Source organism: Mustela nigripes, chromosome 14 (assembly GCF_022355385.1).
Source record: "Mustela nigripes isolate SB6536 chromosome 14, MUSNIG.SB6536, whole genome shotgun sequence".
NCBI classification, from domain to species: Eukaryota; Metazoa; Chordata; class Mammalia; order Carnivora; family Mustelidae; genus Mustela; species Mustela nigripes.
In genome coordinates this window covers 59277268-59302317 of record NC_081570.1, presented here as the reverse complement: position 1 = coordinate 59302317, position 25050 = coordinate 59277268, and the positions used below count along the sequence as shown (strand labels likewise).

The 25050-nt window shown below is 34.1% G+C and overlaps 1 protein-coding gene and 1 pseudogene across 1 annotated transcript in view; one reads left to right on the top strand and one right to left on the bottom strand.

Moving 5' to 3' along the window:
• Positions 1 to 25050, top strand: part of NEGR1 (neuronal growth regulator 1) — an 860988-nt gene that overhangs the window by 228761 nt on the left and 607177 nt on the right. The window lies entirely within an intron of this gene.
• The window catches only part of LOC132001539 (heat shock cognate 71 kDa protein-like), a 36799-nt pseudogene continuing 16862 nt past the window's right edge, over positions 5114 to 25050 (bottom strand).

The window sequence follows — 25050 nt, the reverse complement described above, 5'->3', positions numbered from 1 at the left end:
TGCTGAGCAGAGAGCCCGATGCGGGACTCCATCTACTTGTGATTTCTCTCTGTCAAATAAATAAATAAAATCTTAAAAAAAAAAAAAAAAAAAAGAATGTGGCCAAAGTATATTTTATTTTTCCCAAATACATCTGAATTGGCATTCATTTTTGCACATTGTTGTATTCTTGGTACAAGCATTTAATTTATTTAAGAATAAGATAGCACCTTCTTTTCAAATAAAATATTCAATTAGTGGTGTTCTGTGTTTCTAAATGTTGAAGTCAAGACATAATCTGTGTACCAGCATATTCAGCCAAATTTCATTTTTTAAACCAATTTTTAGTAATATTAAAAAATATTTTTTTATCTCTAGAGAATCAAAGGAAAGAATACATTTAAGCAACAGAGAATTCTAGAATCAGTGAAGTCAGTCAGCATTGAGAATCACAATGGGGAAGGTAGAGATAACAGTAAAAGTAGGTGATTATTTGCTCAGTACAGGGTAAAAACTTTCAGTCCATTGCATGAAACTGAAACTAGCTATAAATACCTTGTTCAAAAGTCCCTATTTGTATCACTAAGGACAAAGATAATATAAATTTTTTCTTTAATGTTAACTTTTAACCTTGTCAAATATTTTTAGAATATTTGTGAACCTGAACAGATATTCACAGTATATAGTAGAGATAAAAATTTGTAGTAAGTACTCAGTATCATTAATGAAAAAATATGTCCTGAGATTAGCATGACAAAATTGTACTTTTTTAAAAAGTAAAACACATGGTCCACATATCACCTATTGAATGTGTAATCTTGCTAATTACTATTTTGAAAAAGTCTTTGAAGATGAGAAGTGCCATATGTAGTAATATTATTTATTATAACCTCCATAAATCAAATGTATTTGTAAATGAAGTAATGTTTTTTTGATCTTTAGGGATAATTAGTAATTTTTGGTCCTCTATAATTGTAAGTCATGACTTTTCAAAACTTTTTTGGAATTCTAACCTACTAATGTAGAGAGATTGCTCCTTTTTTAAAAATATGGGTATTGGGGAGAAAGTTTTTGTTTTATTTACTGATAAGGAAAGGACAGTATACTAAAATGTGGTAATTTACTTATATAGGTAACATATCTGGAAAATCAAATATTAAGTGAAATCTCACATCAAATTAATGATGAGATACTATTTTGCTTATGGTGAATACTACCTTGACATAGCAAAGATTGGAAAACTGACTTTACAAAATAAGTCTGTCAAATACATTAAGTAGATTATTATTGGCAAATATAAAATCATGGTGTTTATAGATATAATTAGACATGTTCAGGACAGTCTTGAAAAAGAAAACTGATTTTTTATTATTAAATTAGTTGTTTGAAATCATGCACCTTATCTTGTAGAATTGAACCAGGCAAATTCAAATTGAATATTAAACTATTCCAAAGATTCTGGGGTCTAAGACTGAAGATTCAGAAAAGGATTCCAAAAAGAAAAAAGAGAGAGAGCGAGTGCGAACACAAACAGATGGAAAGTGATGGAGCTATAGATGTGAACAGACAGAGTCAGATGCACCAGTCATTTGCTCGGTGACAGAGACCTTCCTAAGGGGCTTCCCTGCATACTGAGGGGTTTCTGGCTTAATACAAAAAGACTCTGATGCTTTACTTTGTATTAGGATAGAAAAGGCATTTTCTTTATAATTTTATTTTTGCCACATGCTCCATTTTTTATGAGAAGATATGTCGCTATAATTTCCTCTAGCTAATGTACCTATTATTTTAAAATTATTCCCCAGAGATAATTAACTTCAGCTGCTTTATTTAGACCTTATCATCTTACCTTATGGCTTTATATTCTTCTATTGCTTGAACAATGCTTTCTGTCAGAAAAGATGGTTTCATTCTGAATATTTGGAGTATTAAATTAAGTTCAACAAACATGGAGTTGAGGTTCTCATATGTGTAAGATATAAAAATTCTTAAGTAAAGTTAAAATAGAAAAAGTTCATATTAATTTTAGATATATTGAAATCTTCTGATATTAAAATTCTGTTATAAATATAAAACATGAAACTAGTGTGTTAGGAAGTCTCAGAGGACAAAAAGAGATTGAAAATAAACAGTACCTAAATAATTCAACATTTCTCATTTTTCTCTTAGGTTATATGAGTAATTTAGCTAATTATGGAAAGAAATTTACTGGATATATGTAACCTTTGAATTTAATGTTAATTACCTTATCATGGTTTCTGGCAATACATTTTAAAGAATGGATCGAGTGACTTGTATCTAGAACCAAGCACAACTTCCATGATATGAAAAATTAAAAGGATGATTTTTTTAAATCTTCATGCTGTATAGATTTTTAATTTAATTGGCAAGAGTTTAATTACTATTTTTTTTTCCTATATGGTCAACTCATTCTAATTTAAATAGTGTGTAAAGTTTTTGTAATTTCAAGATGACTGTTTGCTAGGTATTATGTGATAGGTCTTACTCTGTTTCCAGGTCACTTTCCTTTATTAACAATGAAGATGAAAATATCATCCCACATAAAATTATTTGTTCTACAAACACAGGCTCCCAAGGGGTAAAATCAAAACAATTGAAAGAGCGTGTTTATTTGCATTTATTCACTTATGAGACATTTTGTGGGCACCTATCATTCCCAAGGCCTTACTGATTAATATGTGCACTGAATGCAAATATGAGTACATAGTTCCTGTTCTGAATAATATCACAATCTAATGACATGAAGAAGAAAGCTACTGTAAAACTGATCAGCACAAATAGGAGCTAGAATGTGGTGGGAATACGGAAGGTGGCAATGCTGACTTGGCCCAGAAAAGTCAAAGAATGCTCTACCTAAGCGGTGAAGTGTGAGGTTCCTAATTAGTGTGGTTACTGCATCCTGGGAGAATCTGATGAAGCCTGGAGAGACCCTATCCTGGAAAAACACAGATATAATGTAAATGCAAAATTCTTCATAAAATTTATGTAATGTGTTTGCATTTATTTTATCCATAGACCAAATTAAACTCTTCACAAAATGTCTCCCTATTTTTATGCAAGAGTTAATGGTCCAATTCTATAAATAAGAAAAAAAAAAGAGCAAGAAATAGAACTTGTGCAAATTAAAAATAAATTAAACTTTAACTCTGTTCAAAATTAATTTCCTCAAGAAGGCAGCTGCTTGAATAAGAATTTCAGTGTTTTTTTTTTTAATATTGTTATGTACACATCATCTTTGACATAAATCGAGGTTATTTTCCTTTTGGCTGGAAATGTTTCAAAACTTACCAGTGATACCAAAGGAATCAGGGCATCTATAGTCAGCTCTATACATTGGGATCTAGCTATTTTCTGTAAGACTAGAGTTATCCAAGATTCTTCATTTGAATTCATTTAATTAAGTTGTTTGGGTCAGATTTGACCAAAAATGTTTCTCCAATTTTTTTTTAAGTCAACATCAGAATTTTTCAGTCTGTGTTCAATTTAAAAGTCATTTCAGCAGAACCATTAATCAAGAGTTCTGTGTGATTCCAGAGGTCTAAAGATATTTCCTGGAAGGATTGTGCAAGGTTTTGTCATAATAACTTAATCCCGAAGAAGTGTTTTTTATAGCATTTGGGAATTCATATAGTTGCCTACCTCTAAACTTTTCTCCCTAGTTAGGAAGTTGAACAAGATAGCTCACAGTTTATCATCCCTATTGAAAATAGTGTCACGGGGGTCTATGTGAAAATGCTTATTCATTTCTGTGTCCAGAAATACCTGCCAAGTAAGTCAAGCCACAAAGAAGCTCTATAAAATTATTCCAAGGATGAGCTTCCTTTCTCTTGAACTTTTTACTCAAAGTTCAATCAAGGGCTTTGGAACATGTGCTCTGGCAGGTTGGCAAACTTCTGTCTAGTAGATGAACTTCACATTTCCTTTTCATCCTCTTGACATATTTCTTAAAAAGGCAGTGATTTAAGACCCTGGCTCTGGTAAAGTTGACAACTTTCAGGACAGTAGACAAAAATTCTCTCAGGATTTCTGGCAGTGTTTTTATTGTCAGTGTATTCCAGCTTAGAAATCAGTGAGTCATGGTCTTGTGGGGAGCTCCTTTCTTCACCAAGGCAGCAAAGCCATGAGTGTTGCCAAGCCTCAAAGGTACTCCGTCTGTGCTATGTGTTATTACCAAGCCTTTTCTTCCAAGCTAAGTTTTCCTTGGCAAAGAAACTTACAACACTTTTGAGATGTTTGTAGCCCTTATAATTTTCAAAGAGGGGGATCTAGAAAATAGGCAAACTTCTTCAATGCTATAAAAATGATATATCATAATAGAAATGTCAAGTTTTGAGGATACAGTTACTGACAGTATTTTTTTTTTTTTTTTGCCCCAAACCACAAACAAGCCAGATTCTTTCCAGAGTTGATAGGATCATCATGGTCAGTACAAAAGAAATGTATGTTTTTTTTTTTTAATTTGATATTTAAAACAAATACATCTACATTGGGAAAAACCTAGGTAAAATACAAATGCATTTCTTTCATATCGAGTTGTGTTCTCATGACAGTAATTTTGATTGTGTTCATGATGGATGAATGTAAGAGGCTTCATCAAAATTGTTGGCCTCAGATTTCCTTTCACTATATATTATACACGAATTATTTTTTCTATGAAATTTAATGATAAATGAGCAAACGTTAACCATTCAGAGAAGGGTTGGGCTTAAAATGCATTGGAAACATCACATATAAAGGCAAAAGTGGAAATGCTTATGAGATTTTATAGATAGTGGGTGGTTTAATGAGGTGAAATTTGAGTTTATTTGAAGAATAGGAGAGAAGAATTTTAGAATATGAGACTTGAGGGTCAGTGAACAAGTTCCAAAGATCCATGAACCAAGAAAAATAATAGAAAAGTAGGTTCCTTCTATGGCATTCTTTTTTTTTTTTTATGGTGCCAATTTTAAATACAGGTTTATTTAAGACATTGCATTTTCCACTTAACAATACGGTGCTTATAAAGTGCAATGTTTATTTCCTTTCCCTGTGCAAATATTCCATATTCAAGTATCAAGAATGCCCAGTTTTTTTGCTATAGCAGCAACATTACAGCTGCCATGGAATTGCTACAAATTTGGGTCCTTTAAATATTGTGTGTGGAACAATGCTCAACCTATTTATTCTCAGATTGGTTTAGTCAACCTCTTCAATGGTGGGCCCAGAGGAGGCACCACCAGAGGAAGGAGCTCCACCACCAGGGAAGCCTCCAGGCATTCCTCCTGGCATGCCCCCTGCACTCTGGTACAGCTTGGTGATGATGGGGTTGCAGACTTTCTCCAACTCTTTCTGCTGGTGTTCAAATTCTTCCTTCTCTGCAGTCTGGTTCTTATCAAGCCGGTTGATGCATTGCACTTGTCAAGAATCTTCTGTTTGTCTTCATCATTTATCTTGCCCTGAAGTTTTTCATCTTCAACAGTTGCTTTCATGTTGAATGCGTAAGACTCAAGTGAATTCTTGGAAGACAACTTCTTGCATTCTTTTAACTAGGAAAAACAGTTTTGTGTGAGATGAAGACAAGCTATTGCATCACTTTCAACAAATACAGAATATCATGGGTTGTCATTATTTAAGATCAGGTCTGACAACCTGATTTGACTTAAGGATCTGATTCTAAGATGCCTAACTCAGGTGATTGGCAGATGGTGCTGGCTCTTGGAAAGAGACTTCAGCTCTTCTCTGTGTACATCTCCTCATATTGCTCCAGGAGTATCCTCATGATGCTAGCTTTCTTCATTCACAAGCGCAAAAGATAGATGCCAGAATGTCTTTTATGACTCAGCCTCATGGTCCCATGTAGTCCTTTTCCCAGTACCCTGTTGGTTAACAAGCAGTTTTATTCAGTGAAGGAGGGGACTGTACAGGGTATAACTACCAGGAGGCAGGTTATTGGAAGCTCTTTTGGGGGCTGACTACTATATCTAATAATACTCAATTGCTGTCATCACACAAGCAGAACCGTTGGGATAGTCAGCCATAGATAAGAAAAAAAAAATTATTCCCTTTTCCATGTCCGTTAGAATTGGGAGTAGAGAAAACATTTTAATCCAGTTGATTGGAATGGGTCAACTAATAGACCCAACAACATACTTTCAGTGAAATGTTCATAGAGCAAAATTTATTCCTTTATTTGAAGTTTTATGGGCCATACAATTTTATGACAATTGTTGTTCCCAACTTAAAATTTAAAAACAGTTTAAATGGTGATTGTTATATATTTTTATTATAGAAATACTTTTCAATACTAGTGAATGCATTGTATATATCAACTTATTCATTTATAAAGCATTTAGTTTATTAAAGATTTATTTTCTGATAATTTTAATATAATCATTATGATTTACTTTTATATGCTATATATTAATTTTAAAACACTTATAATTTTAAAAAATTTTGAGTTTTCCCCTTTTTAGCATCTAAAGATATTACATTATTTAGAAAAGTAGAATGGACTTTTAATAGAATCAAGTATTACAATGTAATTGAAATTTATTTTTATCCTATTTTAGCAGCCATTTTATTCCACAACAATGCAAAAATACTCATCTATTTGTAAATCAACAGTCTTTTTACCAGCTGTGATAGCAAAAAATACAAGTATTTTTCTCCATATTAGCCAAGGGCTGATGTATATATTGCCTTAGTCATTCAGATTTTCTGTTACAAAGCATTGTGGAATTTAGTCCAGTTTATGAAATACAATAAAATATAATTCAGCAACAATTCAGTTTTTATTAATGCCCCAGAATATGCTAAGAATTGGAATACATTGGAATACAAAGATGGTTTGGAGATGGTTCCTACCCTCGAAAAGTACACGTTTTACTGGGGGAACTTGACATGTCCATATTTCACCTACTTCCTGGTGAAGATTGTGTGTATTAACCATGTGTGTAATGATGGTGGGAACACAGAGGAATGAGCTTGAGGCTAAATGCTCTGTAGTGGTGCTCTTCATCCAAATAAAAAGTGTGTGTGAACAGCTTTCTGTTGTACAACTGTATATGGTGAACTGTTTCATTTTAAACCATGGAAAAATTCAGCTTCTGTTCAATAGGCCAAACTATCAAGTATGGTCATGTCAGTGTATCTCTGTACTGTTTCCTCGTGCAATAAACTTGAATAAACTTCCTCAGATTCTTCCTGAGGCTGGTCCGCTTTCATCTCCCTTTCTCAGAATAAATGTAACTTCCTCACATAAATCTTAATGACCACTCTACCTATTATTTTCTAGTTCATGATCCTACATATTTCCATAATGAAGTTACACAATGTTTAATTTTCTTGCTCATTTCTGCTTACTTTGCTGGCTCCTTCATTAAAGTGGAAAATCAGTCCATGTGATTTTGGCAGGTGATACAGGGATGGCACCCGGAGAAACCTATTCTCACAGGTTCTTTTTGGTTTATTTAAGGTGGTTGGATTGTCTGATTTGGTTTTTCAGATTGTCTCGAGAATATAGTAAGGACAGAAAACTACTAGCCTTTTCTGTCCTTATACTTTCACTTTGACAGTGTCATAGGATTAACCATTGCAGTTGTGGGAAAAGACTAGAAGGGCATTTTAATATTCATAGTCTTTACTCAGTCCCTAAAGAATTGTTTACCCCCTAATAGAATCAAGACTTGTTCCTGCCTGACCCCGTTCCATTCCAGCCCATTTATCATTCATTTAAGGTTGCCCAGTATAAAGTATGAGTGTAATGTAAGTATATATTAAGAAGATATGAAACTTGAAGGAACTTATCTGTTTAAAGGGATGATGAACTATATGCAGATCTATTCAAAATACAGGGTGGGAAAGGAGGCAAGCAAGTCGAAGGTATAAGTCCTTTTTTGTCTTCAGTTTTCTGATTTGCCAAAAAAAGAGAGAAAAAGGTCTCATGGATAAAATGACTACTAAAGTTGCTTTGACTCTAAAATTCTGTATTGTAATAAGTGTTAGAACAAACTAAAGGCCCTATAGGAATTTGGTGCTGTTCATATCACTCTGGCAAGGCATTACCAAAAAAAAAAAAAAAAAAAAAAAAAGTTTAGAAAAGGATTTTGTGCTTGAGAGTTCTCAAGAATGCTTCCGATGGCTAGATTTTGAACACTTAGAAAAAAGTGTAAGATGAGAGATGGGGAAGGGCTTGGCGGGTGCATAGAATAGCCAGACAGCAAAAGCCGGAGTCAGAGGAATAAAAAGTAGTCGGTCCATTTAGGCTGCCTCATACAGGACAGATAAGGCTCAATTCTGGAGTGCCTTGAGTGCCTGGCTAAACAGATTTTATTTTCTTTCTGTGCAAATGAAGAGTGTTTACATGTTTGGTGCAATATTCTTCAACACAGAACACTTCATCTACCTGAGGGGGTAAAGACTTAATGACCACAAAATGTATAATAAAAATTTAAAATACTCAGTGTCATTGGATAAATCAGATGCTTATTAGGGTATTAAGAGTAACACTTGTTAATAAATATAAATTTCTCAATTTGAAAAATTTTATTTCTGTATTTTCCGCGTTTTGAATACATAAGAATTGAATGATGGCTTTTAACAGAAATACTCTGAATTTAAGTAAGTACTGGTCAAACTCAGCCTTTCAAAAAGAAACTTATGAAAGACTGCAAAGCTCTTTTAACTTTTGAGTTCTAGTAGTTTACTGATACCTTATGAAATTCATACTTACTGGTATCTGAATGATGCATAATATCAAGCTATCATATTAATTTTTATATTAAAATGTGAATATCAATATATGTTATTTAAAATCATGAATTGAATATGATCTTAGAAAAAATTATATAGCACAATTACTCATTAGAATCAAATGACTTTTCTTCAGATCTTTAACTCTGTTTCTGCTCTAATTTCAATGTACTTACATACTGGGTTACAAGAGATACTCAGAGATAAATATTGAAATTGTTTTCTAGGGCTTTAACTTTGGATATTTTATTAATATTAAATTTCATCCTTCTGTGTATTTGAAATGCTTGCTAAAATGGTTGAGTAGATATTTAAAAGGCTAAGAACAGATTGCTGGTATGGAAAAAGAAAGAGAACTGTAAAAAATAATCTTTAAAATGAACTTGGGCAGAGGCCAGAAATATGAGAATGCTCAATTTAAAGTAATCTGAGCTTTTTGATGGTAAGTGTGGGAGGGTGGTTAATCTTTCTTACAATCTGTGTACCATTCTGCCTATTTGAAAATGATAGATATTTGAGGGGGATGGATGTTTACAGGTCACAGACCGCATCCCAGATAGTCTATAATATAGCATTCTGATATTTTTGCCCACAGTATTTTTCTTCATTACTTATTGCAGACCTTCTGATCATTTTATTGGGATTCATTTTTTTTATACATTGAGTTTCTTTCTAGCAAATGTCCTTATTTTGAATTAATATTTCCTTTCTCCTAATGTCTGGCATATTTGAACTGTTTCTATCCTGGTCAAATAAAGCATGCTACATATAGAACTCTGTAAAGGTTATACAAAAGTATTTTTCTTTACTATTTGAAAGGTTTGTATCTATTTTTTTTTCTTTTTAATTTTTTTTTCTTTAATGGTTAAAACTTTTAAACAAATAAAGATTTCATTTACTGCTGACTAAATTGAATCTTTTACCTGCTCTAATATATTCTAAAATAGATGCCTATTGCTTCAGGTCATTTATCTGACTATAATCTAGAACCTATAATTTGTTTATCATTTTGAAGGATTGCAGTGACCTAAACTCAATGTGATTCAATACAAGAATCATCTTTCTGAAGGTATTTATTATTCCTTATATATCCTTCCATAAGAAAGATATTTTAAAATTATAAACTGATATACTTCAGTTCTTTATTTGTTCTTGGCTTTATTCCTCTTGATGCATCATCAAAATATTTAACTTTTATCAATTCATTCTGCAAGTGTCAATTTCACTTGCCTAGATTTTCAATATTTACTCTCTCTCAAGCTATACCTTCTGTTCAATTATAGGACATTTATATAGGACCAAAGCTAATAGTTATATATGTGGGAATGAACATCGTAGTTGAATGATTTGTTTCAAAGTTAGAAATACAGGTTTCCCACAGGCAGCAAAGAATAAGTGACAGCACTGAAGGAGTGATGATGACTTGTTATAGAGTTTTTGAGAAGGTGTTTTCACTTGGACCCCTCTGCTCCTTTGACCCCAGCTCAAGCATTAGGATAATTTTGGCTGGGTGCTTGGGTGGCTCAATCAGTTAAGCATCTGACTCTTTTTTTTTTTTTTTTCCTAAGATTTTGTTTATTTATTTATTTGACAGACAGAGATCACAAGTAGGCAGAGAGGCAGGCAGAGAGAGAGGGGGAAGCAGGCTCCCCACTGAGTAGAGAACCCAATGTGGGGCTTGATCCCAGGACCCTGCGATCATGACCCTAGCCGAAGGCAGAGGCTTTAACCCACTGAGGCACCCAGGCGCCCCAGCATCTGACTCTTGACCTCAGCTCAGGTCTTGATCTCTAGATCATGAGTTCAAATCCTGTGTTGTGTTCCAAACTGTGTGGAGCCTACTTTAAAATATATATATATATATATATATATATATATATATATATATATATTTATTTATATATATATATATATATATTTCTCTTTGGATCTTGGATTAATAAGTATGTGCCCAGAACTCTCACCATTGAAAAGGTGTTGGGCAAACAGATGGAAATCATACAGATGCTTTCCAGGGACTGGGTTTCAAACTGCCTCCATTTGTCAGGATAGACAATAAGCTTAAAGCTAACTTAATGTCAGAAACCAATGGCAGTATACCTCTGTGCAGTGTATTGCTGAACGTAATTAGCTAACAGACAGTGCTATGCTCAGAGATGAATAGGTATATGCTTTTAATTATCTTAAAAATATCAATGTGGAAAAAGATATAAGCCCATTGGTGGATATGTTTTTTTGTAAGACTAGAGTTCTCTTTTTTTTTAACAAGGCACATTTTTTTTTTATATGACTAAAACACAAACAAACAAAAAACTCTTTAAAGGCTAATTACCTAACCAGCTTGTGTTGGCCATCCTGGAATGCATCAAATGACATTTTATCAGTCATATATATATATATATATATATATATATATATATTCAGTGTCTTAAAAGAGAAAGATTAATGAGGGGGAAAATATATATATATATTTGACCTCAGCTCAATATATATATTGAAAATATATATATATATTTTCCCCCTCATTAATCTTTCTCTTTTAAGACACTGAATCTTTCTGTCTGCTTTCCCTATTAGATCACTGTCTTTTCCACTGATGCTTTTCTTTTCTCTCAAGTGTCTTATTTCAGATTGAACAGGTTTTATTCATTTTCCAAAGGATTTTACAACAGTTGATAAAATCATATTTTCTCACAGCCTGGAAAAATATACCTGGACAACTCATATTATTTTAAGATATTATTTCAACACCCTTGTAGATAGGTCTACACAAAATTACATAAATTTCCTTCAAATATCTAATGCTCTTCTCTTCGAGATCTTTCACTTTGGGTATTGAATTTATTCTGTTGCTGATAATAGAGAAACATGATATGTGACATATTTGGATGCTCTACAAGTAGACACAAGGATAGACACTGATTTATCCAACTTGTTTCTAGCTTTAAATGGATTATTTGAAGCAATATTAAATACTTTCTCACATACTACTTTCTTTCAGGTACTAAGATGTACTTTCAAGTGGCCATGATTGGCCACACACACACACACACACACACACACACACATATACAAACCAAGAGAAACTTTGAAGAACTTTCCTGTGTTACTTATGAAAAAGTAGATTTCTGTCTTAAAACAGTTATGCTATGCTGAACAAGGTCAGAATTATGTTGAGAAGGTAAAAAGAAAGAAAAATTCAAATAGCATCTAACTACAAACATGTAATAGTATGGATCTTAGCAGTGCCAACACAGTTATGTTGACTTTTTGCTATTGATTATACAGTTTATTTTAAAGAATGTGTTCAATTTGACTTATAGTTTCTTTTACTTGAGTTGAACTGTTTTTTTTATATTCATTCTGAAGTCATTTAAAAATTATGAATATATTTTAGTATACATTGATGTATCAATATATGATATGTAACCCAGAGTTGGTGAGTGTATCAGCAGGGCTCAGTCAGGAAACCAAAAGCAATGCTAGTTACTTCAAACAGAGTTGATTTGATTAAAGCTATTTATGAAAGTGTTAAAAAGACTGAAAGAGGAAAAAGGAAAGTATGAGATAATCCAGAGATTACTAGTTACAGGGGGAGAAAAAAGTTGAGAAGAAAGCTCAGAAATGAATTGAGGAAGGAGCAGGGGAGGAGTCTTCATGTCCTAAAGGTTAAGTGACATGTGGTCTAAACAGCTGATACTTGTTTTTAGGGATACGTGGCCTGATACGTTGCCCCCAAAGGAGTCATGTGTAAATAAATGAGTAGGTGTGCTTTAAAAAGTGAAACTCTGTGGAGTGCAGCACAAAACAGTTTTATCTCTGTCCCTGTCCCTTATGCTTGTTGAAACTGCTAGAGAGAGAGAGCAGGTAAATTGGATGTTACCTGGCATTGATCCTTTGAATATTCTAGATCGTCTAAAGTAATAAAAGTGTCCTGGTCACAGTTAGTCAGAAATCATGTATATGTTAAGAGCTGATGTGTCTGCTACTTCTAGACAAGTGTAATCGACAAAATTCCAAATTTTATTCCCCCAGCTTTGATGTGTTTTGAACTTTCAGTTTGTTGTGAGAAGGAAGGTGTGAGGGTTGGCAGGTGACTTTGATTTCTCTCTTTCCTTGTCTAGTGCTTACGTGATTTCTGAACTTTTCAGTGTTGATGAGGAAGAAGAAGGCCTGAGGAGAGAAGAAACAAAGAGGTTATTTTTTGATTTGTGCTACTGTAATCTGTTACCCAGTGTTCTTTGAACTTGGCTGATGTTCAAAACTAATACTTTCTCAGATATTTTGCTTAGACATATCTGCACTAGGAATACCCAGCTTCACTTCTTATACAAGATATGAACTCTCTGGCTCAATGCTGCTCACTTCCCTCTCATTCTATAGTTCCTGTAGTTTTACCATGACCTAAGAAGCAGTTTCCTGAGGTGAAATACCTCTAAGTCATCCCAGGCTGGCTTTTTCTCCATCGTGGTCTGTGTGAAATACTCATGCCCCTTTACTCTGAGAACATGGCCTTTTCACCTCTCCCTGCTATTTGAGAAACAAGGCTGACATAATATCTTTCTTTTGTTTCTGTGGCTCGAAGACCCTCCCCATACTATGACTGTTGAAGACCCTTTTACCTGACATGAGGCCGAGATGAACCCCCACAGGCCTGCAAACATTTCTTTAAAAAAAATGCCCTTTCACGGTCTCTTCAGTATCCATCACGTTATACCTTCAAGGGCTATGATCACGAAACCAGTATCTGACTACACACTTGGAAGCAATAGTGCATAAGTGACTTAGCATCTCACTTTAGAACACTGGGGTATCGGGACACCTGGGTGGCTCAGTCAATTAAGCATCTGCCTTCAGGCTCAGGTCATGATCCCAGGGTCCTTAGCTCATACCCCGCATTGGACTCCCTGCTCAGCAGGAAGTATGCTTCTCCCTTTTCCTCAGCCCCTCTCCCCTGCTTGGGTCTCTCTTTCTCTCTCTCACTTGCTCTCTTTCAAGTAAATAAATAAAATCTTGAGAGAAAAAAATTGGGGGTGCCTTGCTATCCATGCTTTAGTCCGCAGTGTTTGACTATGCAAATAATTCAAGGATACCATACCAATTTAATGGAAGGTGCATCTTCAGAAGATCAGAAAACAAAATCAGAAATAAAACAGAATAAAAACACAGAAGAAAAGAAAGAAACATGGGTTAGAAATATTGTAAACAAAAACTACAAAATCCTGAGTATTTGTAATCAAGACAGGAAAGGGCAACAGGTACTGATTACCTGGGCATTAAATACATATAGAGGAAATCTAAATCCCTGAACAATATGCTGGGAGAGTCCCTGCAGGGAAAGAAGAAGGACATGAAGGACAAAGACTGAGGCAATAGGACTGGGATTCAGTCTATTATACACAAGGGCAAAAAAAGTATTGATAGTTAAAACTAATCTGATATACCTATAGTATATTTATAGTTATTTCATGCTTAGTTTGACTTTTAGATTAATTAATTCGTACTTTGTCTGTAGGGCAATTGAGGCTCTCAGGCAAAGGCCCCTTTCATAACACCTCCGAGTTAGAACCCCAGAGCGGTACTGGCTGCTGGAAACATACTGACATATGGATGAACCTAAACAGAAACCAGATTACTAGGTCGATGGTCTCACAAGGCATAGGCGGCTTTGATTGGGTCTTCCTTATCCATGGTCTTTCCCGGAGAGAGGAATACTGAAAATTATGAAAATGATGTCCTAGAAATAGTTGCAAGATGTAATTTTAGTTGGATTTAATATTTAACCAAATTTAAAGTGGCTGTTTTTCACAACCTCAATTGAAGTTTTCTTTGACATTCATCATAATCTGCATGTACTTAGTCACATATTTCATTACAAGAACCTTGTAATAGTCATTAGATCTTCTTTCTTTCTTGCATGCATATGCATACACACACATGCACACACACACACACACACATACACACACACACACACTCCCAATTTCTTTCCTTTCAATGAGGTTCAGAGTTGATGGACTTGTTCTCTGATTTTTTGTCAGTGCTCTTACTGCATTTGCCAATTTAACTGCCGAGGGTTCGCCGGCTGACAAGTTCATCATAATCAGCATCTATTCCAATTCCATTTTATACTCAGGGTCTATTGTTGCCAATTCATTCAAGGAGGTGTTTTTATTTAAGTGGTGCTTAAGTGCTGGCTTCTGTGCACTGTGAATGCAGTCCTCAGAGGGAATGATTCTGTAGAATGGTTCATTCTATGTGATTCTGGGCTACTGTGATGCTCCTGTCTATTGCAGATTCATCTAAGCATTTTCTTCCCTCTAATGTAACAAGTGTTTATCTAGCTTGTACTATTTTCTAGCACTTTGTGAGCCACTCTGTGGGATTCAGGGGAAGACTTCGACAAAGCCTTCACCAGCAAAGATTTCCAAATATATTTTTGATTTGGCAATTATAACATGTATTACAGAATCTATAGATAACAAATAGTTAAGTGTAAAAATATGTGGTTCAAGTAAATTTTTCAGGAAATGGAATTATTGAAGGTTTTGTGTATGTCCTAATATCTTACTTCTTTTCAGCTGCATATGTGTCTAGCAATTATGTTTCACAGCTGTGTATGTTGAATACTACATTTTTCCTTTATCTCAGGGTATATAGGAAATACACTTCTGAGTTAAATGCCCACAACCAGCATTTTATGTCATCAGAAACTCTTCTTAAATATATTGCCAGAATTACCAATGATTATCAGCAGAAGTAAAAACTGAATAAGTCTTTAAACCCCTCTGATCATAAAAGAATTCCATATTTCTGTGAATCTGAAGATCTCTCTACATTCTTGACATGCTATTGGTATTGCACTTATTATGAGAAAATAGTCCTTGAGTATTTATTCCTTAATGTCGTATTAATTCCTCTTATCAAGTTGCTGAGTGTTTCTTTATTATGCTTTCTGTCTTTCAGGGATTCTGCATGGTGGAAAATTCAAACTCTTCTTTGTCCTCTTGATCACAATATTGAGCTAGTGTCCAGAAACACAAAGTATTTGTTGGTGTTGTTTTCTCTTCAGCACTTGAATGGTTCTTACTGTTAAAATAGATTCATGTTGGAAAATTAGAAATCTGAAGAGTTGTAATTCTTCATTTTATAGCTTTAACAAGAGCCTACTCCTGAAATATTTCATGTTTTCTCTTGCTTATTTTCTCATTGTTGCTAGCATGATTTCATGTCTGGACATCTGTCATAGCCACTCCATACCCATTCATCCATTCTTTATCTTGCTTATATGGTGTTCTCTTTGAAATGAAGACATGTCCGTGTCACTTTCTTGATGAGAAATCTCGGTGGCTTCTCCGTCCTTACAGGCGGTCCTCAGCGTAGTACTCACATGCCTTCAACCTCAGGCAATCACTGTTATCATCTACTGGCTTCCCAACATATCCTGAACTATTACATTGCATAATTTGCTGTTTTCTGAACTTTTCATAATCTATTGTACCTCCATGTCTTGACTCATTCTGTTCTGGTTGCCTGAATGACCATTTCTGGCAATGTTACCTAATAAGTTCTTAATAATTTTTCAAAGTCTAAGTCAGAGTCTACTGCTTTCATTCCTTGGGGAAATTTCCCTTTCATGAACGCACAATTTATTTTATTTATATTCATATTACATAATTTATCATAATTTGACTCAAATGATTGTTATATGTGAATGTTCTCCTTGTCTACTACTCAATAGTAGTAGCTTTAATGACTTGAATGTCATATCCCTCGGGGTCTATTGGACACAATAGCAATCCCTCTGGCAGTGTCAGAAAAAAAAAAGAGAATCTAGCAGTGTCTTATATTCCATCAGTGCTTTGTATTCAATTGTTACATTGAATCTCTTCATTTTATTAAAATATGTTACTCATGGAACATCCATAATAACATCTTTCCTGTTTTTTTTTTTCTGATGTTGTTTCTTAGAACACAAAGATCTTTGCATGCTTTACTTCCGTTATCAGAGCTCACTATGAGTGATTATTTAAAAAGAACACAAGTTTTTTGAAGACAGTGATAATTTTATCAAAACTTTTACCAGAGTTTTTTGAGAAGAAACCACTTGCAAATAGAATATTATATAAGAGAGACTAAAAAAAAAAAAGTCTGAACTTGTATACTCAGTAGCAAAACACATTATCTCAGCTAAGTGTCCTGATTAACTGGATAGTTCCCTTGACCTTGAAAACTACACTTTTTATGGAAGCATCATGGTTTTCTGGAAGATATATGAACCTCCCATGGGAACTGACCAACTCCAATCTTAGCTTTAACATATAAATCTGTAATTTATTATTTAAATAAACATAATCATATGATTTATGTAAATAATGTTTTGCGACTTTTTTTGTCTTTTGCATCATGGACCTTTATCCTCCCCAGCCTTTGTAAAACTAGCTCATCCTTATTTACCGCTGCAGGACATTCAAGAGTGGGGATGTAAAAGATTTACTTAAAGATTTTTCTAAAGATTAACCACTATAGAATAGTGGTTAGATCCATACTTTAAACATTTTAAACCTTGTTCTGCTACCTGCCAGTTATGTAAAACCTTTGCTAAGATCTAATACATGAGGACATAGCATTTAGGAAATAGCTAAGAATTATGAACACTAAAATACGGGCTTAACACAAGAGAAATTTCAGCTCTCTTATAATAAGGGAATACCACCAGCAGGTGGCAGCAACTTTGAGTGGTAATCATAAACACCAAAAGTGGTGCTTTGCTAATTGCATATGGTTCAGGGAGCACATAAAAATAAATGACCTGGCAAATATTACATCCTGAAAGTACACTTATTAGTAGAGTTGTGTTACATTGTTACATACTGCCTAGTATTATATAAAAATGAAATAATATCTGTGCTGCACATGAGGAAAATGCATTCAGGAGTTTGCAGCAGCACAGATAGAATCAGTTTTGTACACAGATATCCATGAAATAGTTTGTGGCCTGATTCTAAACATAAAATTAATTCCATTGTTTCCTCTCCGTATGTTAATAAAGGAAGTAAGAAATGGCAAAGAGTGATAACAAAGGAAATTGTAGGTTAAGTTCGAAAAGCAGAATGTCTTCCAAAGAACTGCTGCAACATACCTGGTTTAACAAAGAGTAAAAAGAAGTCTGGGTCTGCTGTTTAATTGTCTAGGTTTATATCCTGGCTCTATCCATTATTAATATGCAGCTTGAGTAAATACATGTTTCCCCCTGTGTGAGAAGTGGAAATAACAATTATATGGACTCCATTGTGTTGTAAAAATTCAATGAAATCATTATAAAACAAATTGTTAGTACAAAAAAGTATAGTAGGTACTCAATAAAACATAACAATTATCTTTTTCTAATATGTTCCTAAACTGTATTTTGAATTTATTTCTATTAAATATCCATCCTTATATCCAGTTCAAATTCTGTTGTACTCAAGTCAGTCTCACTCTTTGTTTCCTGGATTTTATGCTTTAAATATGAGGTCATTTTTAAAAACGTATGTATTTAAGGCAAATATCCAGATACAAATTCCTTTACAGTAAAGGTATGTGTTGAAGTGGCAGGACGTGGTCATAGAAAAGAACACAAAGTCCAAGCAGTACTGTCACCCTTGCACCATCAAATAGATCTGATGCGTATCTGAAAAAGTAGCAATATTTTTGGAAAGTAAAAAATATAAAGGTTACATTGTCCATTTTAAAAAGCTCTTATATTACCATGTTTTCCTCTAGTTGGGTGCTACGCACTTTAAATTAATATATACTTAATCATACCCTACCTTTAAAAAAAAAAAACAAACAAAAAATTAACTGCATTGGCTATTTTGAATTATTTGGCCTATTTACAGTATGCTTTATTTTTGTCTTCTTATAATGAGCTTTACAGCTGAGAGAAAGTTTAGAAATATATTTCTTTGCTTTTGAATATCCTAATATAATAGCATACTAGAACACAATTTTTACATAAGTATAAATATTTAATTTTCCATCTGTGTAATTTAATGTAGCTTTTAATTGTAACTCTGTAGACGTGCACATTTTTTTTGCTACCATAGCCTGGGAGGGCATAGAACCATATAAATATTTGTGACATTCAGAAATGTTAAATGCTTATTGGGAATGCTTTACACTTTTCTGTCGAGGTTTTACATTTCAAGACTAAACTCATTTCTACATAAATAAATAATTTATATAGAATATCTAAGTAATCAGTCTAGGAAGACAGATTGCTGTAAACAGTTCTCTTCTCACAGCATTACATCAGGACTCACTAAAATGTATGATAAATCAGAGTGCTGTTTTAGGAGTTGTAAATTGTTGACATGATTTTTGATAGAACCAAGTGGTTATCGTATTGGAGAGAACAACTTTTGAAACATGTACCGAAAGAAAATTGTTCCTTATATGTAAAGTTATTCCTAAATCTGTCCATCTGTGATTTGTGAAACTATTGCCAAACGCTGTATGAGCCCTTGGGAAGAACTCTCCTGAGAGACAGCAGAAAAGGGAAACTATCCCAATTCGACCACTCAAGGGCCACCTGACCTTCCATAAATTATTCTAACTTAACTGTCTCTCTTTCCTCATATATAAAGCAAGGGTTGTAAAAGGATTCTAAGCTCATAAAGAATTTTTTTTTTTTTTTTTTGTGGAGATTTAATGAAATAATAAAGTGCCAAGCTGGCTGAGAGGCCTTATCAATTCATGTGAGTGATTTTCATTTTTAGAGAAGCCTTTAACCCTTAACATGTTTTCTTTCTGAGTGGCCTTTCCTAACTGTGCCACTGGCTTCCCTGTCCCCACCCATCCATAGACATAAATTCTAAAAAATAATAAATAGATAGGAAAATAAATAAATAAATAAATGGGCTTTTGAGTCTGAACTCCATGATTATTAGCTGTTTTAAGAAAAACATTCAGGCTGCCTGAGCCCCATCTGTATCTATAAAGAAGATGAAATTACACTAAACCCAGTGAGATGGTGGGAGAGATGTTTCTCAATCCTAGCAATGTTGTGAAGCTCATTTGTAAACTATCAACTATTCTGTGATATTTTTTTTACTGTCATCCCATAAGAAGGCTCAGAAAAGGCAAATACCTTTACTGACCCATCCATGGGCCTTCTGAGACAGGAAAGTAAGTAACTGCATTTGCCCACTAATCTTCCAGTTCATTATGGACAAGAGTTATTTCTGACCTGCTCTATTTGACATTTCGCTTAATGTAGTGTCACAAAATAAGGTTTTGTGGAGGAGAAGGAAGTAGGATATATTTACCAGAAGAAAGAAACCAAGATATGTAGAGATTGTGATTCTCCCAAAGTGGACCACTGAGTTAATTAACGGCAAACTAGGAAGTCAGTACTCAAATGCACTCCTCCCATTCCTTTCCTGCTCCCCTAAAAGGAGATACAATTTATATTTCACAGTAGGTGATCACACCTGCATACACAATAGAGCCCCTTCTGGTGTTTTCTAAGGGCCAAAGAAACAAAATAATACTATAAGGAAGTAACACACCTGAGTGCTTTTGGCCAGAACCATTATATATTGTAAATGGCCAAGTGTTTTCAAATAAGAGTGTTCTGAAGCTGGGACGCCTGGGTGGCTCAGTTGGTTAAGCAGCTGCCTTCGGCTCAGGTCATGATCCCAGGGTCCTGGGATCGAGTCCCACATCGGGTTCCTTGCTCGGCAGGGAGCCTGCTTCTCCCTCTGCCTCTGCCTGCCTCTCTGTCTGCCTGTGCTTGCTCGTTCTCTCTCCCTCTGTCTCTGACAAATAAATAAATAAAATCTTTAAAAAAAAAAAAAAAAAAAAAGAGTGTTCTGAAGCTAATTTTATATAAAAAATTTTTTTAAAAGTGTCATTTCATTCTGCATATGTTCAAGGATACCTCTGCAACACAGCTGCTGTGCTTCATTATAAGAAAGGGTGCAAGAAAATAATATTGCTCAGGTTTGTTCCACCTTCCTGAAACACGTGCAGTAATTGAGATTTGCATTCTTTAGCAAAAAGAGAGTATTTTGTTACTTTTCTTGTTTGAAGTAAAAATATGGAAATTAAGCAATAAATCATGGCAGGCCAGTGTTTCTGTATGACTATAGCACACCTTAGGGGTTATTTTAAAGCATGAGTCCAATTGGCTTTGTCCTCTTCAGGGAGATGGAGTAATTCCCCAGTAAAGTACTGCCTGGAGTGTTATATTAATATTATGAAATAGAATTTATACGTAAAAAGGAAATCACGTAGATCTCTGCTTTTGCTAGGCGATACACACATGGAAAAACATTAACCAGGTATAAAAATGTAGGAACAAAACATTTTGTTTATAAACCCATTTAGATTGCTAAATTGTTGATGACTCAAAAATTTGGTGCACTTCTTAAAATCAATTAAATAATTAAAACCAGAAAATTGAACATAAGATGATTGCCTATTTTAACATAGTTACAATTTAAGGTGTATGAAAGTGAAATAGTGTGAAAGTTCATGATTAATGTTTCATACTTTAAGAAATGGCATATTTATGGAAATACACGGTATCAGAATAAAACTCTAACCTGTAAAAGCAGCTTTCCTTTTGAGAGTGCTTTAAAAAAAAAACTTTCCATTATTGCAGGGTAATAGCTTGACTATAATGTCTTCTGTTAAAGGAGCAAGTGCCTGTACAAATATTAATCTTACATTATTACTGCTAAATATTCAACTGATTTGAATATTAAAATAGCCCAAAGGCTCTTCAATAAAATATGTGATTACCAGAATAGTACAGTCCCTTTTATCATGCCAGGCATATTCCTTACATATATTAACAGATTTCATAGTTGCTTAAGTTAAGTAAATATATTAATTGTAATAGTGGCAAAGCCTGAAGTTTAATTTTGTGCCTTTAGAAATGCTCTTCCCATAATATTTGAACTTACCTAGTACATTGCAATAAAATTTTGATTCATGAGTAATAGTTTAACTGTTGAAGCTTTGTGCTATGTTTTTATCTATGGAAATTCTGATAAACTTCTAAGCATATGTTTCTTTGATAGTTAATAGCAGTAATAATAATAGCTAACACTCATATAGAAAGTGTTATATGCCAGCTTCTGTTCTAAATACTTTGAGTTATTAAATCTTTTAATCCTTGTAAAAAAAAAACTTATAATTAATCCCATTTTACAAAGGAGTAAATTGATTTTTCAAGAGTTTAAGAATAAATTCTTTTAAAAAAAAAAAAAAAAAAAAAAGAAAACTGCCCAAGGCCACACAGCTAGGAAGTGAAGAAGCCAAGATTCTAGTCAATGTGGTCAGATTCCATGATCTGTTCTCTTATTTGCTAGAATTGATTTAATGAAGACAAATGCTAAATATACAAGATGCTTTTTTAAAAGAAAATATACAAATAATAACATTTTCGTGAATACATTTTGTATGTGTGACATGGCCTCTCCATTTTGAGGGCAAATAAACTAAAGGAGACTATGAACTCATAACTCAGGTATGTTCATACCTCAGTTATGAACTTGAGTCCTGGTGTCCTATTTTAGAACATCCATCTTACATCTTAATTCAAGCAAATTACTTCAATTTCCAAATTAGACAGGGCATAAAGACTGAATAGTGTGCTCTATTTGGACTTTCTGACTGACTTATCTGTTACATAACGAAATGATTCGTTAGTGTTGTAGGGAGTACAGAAAAGCTGAAGAATTCACCTCAAGTTCTTATCCATCAGCTTTCTCTCTGCCATTGAAAGATCAGAGACACTATAAACTAGCCAAAGTTCTCAGGATCCCCATTCCAGGCCTTCTCCTGAGCACCAAGTGCTCTTTGGTTCCCAGGCTTCTGGTCTTCTCCATTTGCATCTCAGCTATTTAGAATTCTTACGATTGCTTGCCCCAAAGTAGCCCACACCCACATAACTTAGTTGTTAGGGGTTTTAGAGTTCTCAAATACAACTATTTTGAAAAATTCGTGAATCAGTGTTAAAAACGTAAATGAGAAACGAGTCATCTGCCTGCTGGATGCTTCTTGTTCATGTAGATGAACAGTGTTTTGAAGTTAGAAAAAACTGAGTTTATTTTCCAGCTCCCATACTTTCTAGCTCTGTGAGTTTCGGAGAGTTACGTCATCTGAGTCTGTTTTCTTATCTGTCAAATTGGAGAAAATAATATCTGCCTCACTGGGTTATGGTGATTGATTTTTTTTTGATGTACATAATGTGTTTCCTACATGGTAGATACTCCATAAACAATTACCCCCCCCCCACCTCTTGTTGAGTATTTCCAGTGGTGGAGAGCATGTGACTTTATGAGATGTTTCATTCCACAGAATATCCTTGTATCCTCCTTCCTTCACACCGTTTCTGCCCTTTCTTGCTTCACTACTGGATCCTGACCCATGGAACATGATGTGATTCCCAGGACTTTTCTGCACCTCCCTGTTCTTACCCCCAAAGGGAAGGATTTCACGTAAGACATTTTTTAGCCTCTCCCTATCTATAAAATTCAGCAATACTTTGTTATACCCTCAGATTTAAGTCTTCCCTTTTTGCTACTCAGTTAACGGTGAAGCTAGTGACAATGTGAATTATTTTCCCTCTCCCTAACTTGTCATTTTGGTGGGTTCATTTTAAGGACGTAATTCTGATGATAATATTTCAGGTAGGAAATGCATTCTGTATTCAAGCAAAATCTTAAGCTGAACGTCAATATCTAATACAATTACAATTAGAATATCGCCTAAATAAATTAGAGCTAACTAATGGAGGAGCCCTGTCTGCTTGGCTTCCTTGCCTCCTTAGACTCAGATTTATCCCACTGCTGCCTCTTCCTTATCACCTGTGGCTCTTGGCTTCACTGAGACTTTGTACATTTCATGAAATACAATTTTAAAGCTACTCCTTTAAGTCAGGAGGTGGTTCTCATGGTGGTTCAGTCACTCTGCCAGCTAATGTAAGCTACCTGTGCTGTTGGGACTTCAGACCCAGGAAAAGTCTAATTTCCAAGCAGCCTCGTGCTGCTGTATTTGTCTCTTTCGCCTGCTTTTCAAAGGACTGGTTACCCCAGGAGTTTATAGGAAAGCCTTTTAGGATAGTCCATGTCTAGTTGTTCCATTTAAATAACAGAGAAAATGCAATATGCAAGAGAAAAAATTAAGACTCAAAAATTGAGACTCAACAGTTCACAACACACAAGAGTGCCACGTGAAGAGTCTCTCTTTCAGTTGGCTTCTTCCTATGTCCAAGTTCATATAGTTGATAGGATTACTCTACTCTTCCATGAATAAATAGAACCACATATCATATACAATTGTAATTTTAAAGTGATAAAACCCCTTTCTTCTAATGAGACTTATATACCAGGAATTGGTGGTGTATGGCATTGTGTCCTAAATATGCCTCCCCATGGACTACTGTTGATATTTCTTAAACCTCAGACAGATGATGGTATCTCAGTACTATCCCTGGTTGTGACCTTACATGTGAGAATTTTACAATCTAGACTTCAACTTGTCTCAAGTGAACACCAGAGAATGCGGATTTGACATATTTTGCAGCTGCATGAGGACTGACTTTATATTTTTTACTACTGTTTGGAAAGCTGTAAACAACTCTCTACATTTCAGCTCCTTTTTAACATTTCTTAACACTTAGAATTTCTGTAATGTAGAAAAAAATCAGTAACATTTGTTACAGCAGGTTTACATTTTTCAGTACGAATATATTTTATTCACATACTTTTTATCCATAAACTTACTTCAATTTCCAAATTAGACAGGGCATAAAGACTGAATAGTGTGCTCTATTTGGACTTTCTGACTTACTTATCTGTTACATATTATTATTCCTTTAATGAATCACATATAAACATATTTTCTGCATGTGATTGAAGATCTCTTGAAATAAGGTTTCATCCTTTGAATATTTCCATATTATTCCAATATTTCCAAGTATTCCAATACTTCTTCCATTTTGTGGTGTATAGCTTTTGAGACATAGAGTATAAGACTTGTTTTTGTTTTTGTTTTTGTTTTTAACTTGGCACTTTGTTTTCTATTTAAAAGCTACATATTATTATTCCTTTAATGAATCACATATAAACATATTTTCTGCATGTGATTGAAGATCTCTTGAAATAAGGTTTCATCCTTTGAATATTTCCATATTATTCCAATATTTCCAAGTATTCCAATACTTCTTCCATTTTGTGGTGTATAGCTTTTGAGACATAGAGTATAAGACTTGTTTTTGTTTTTGTTTTTGTTTTTAACTTGGCACTTTGTTTTCTATTTAAAAGC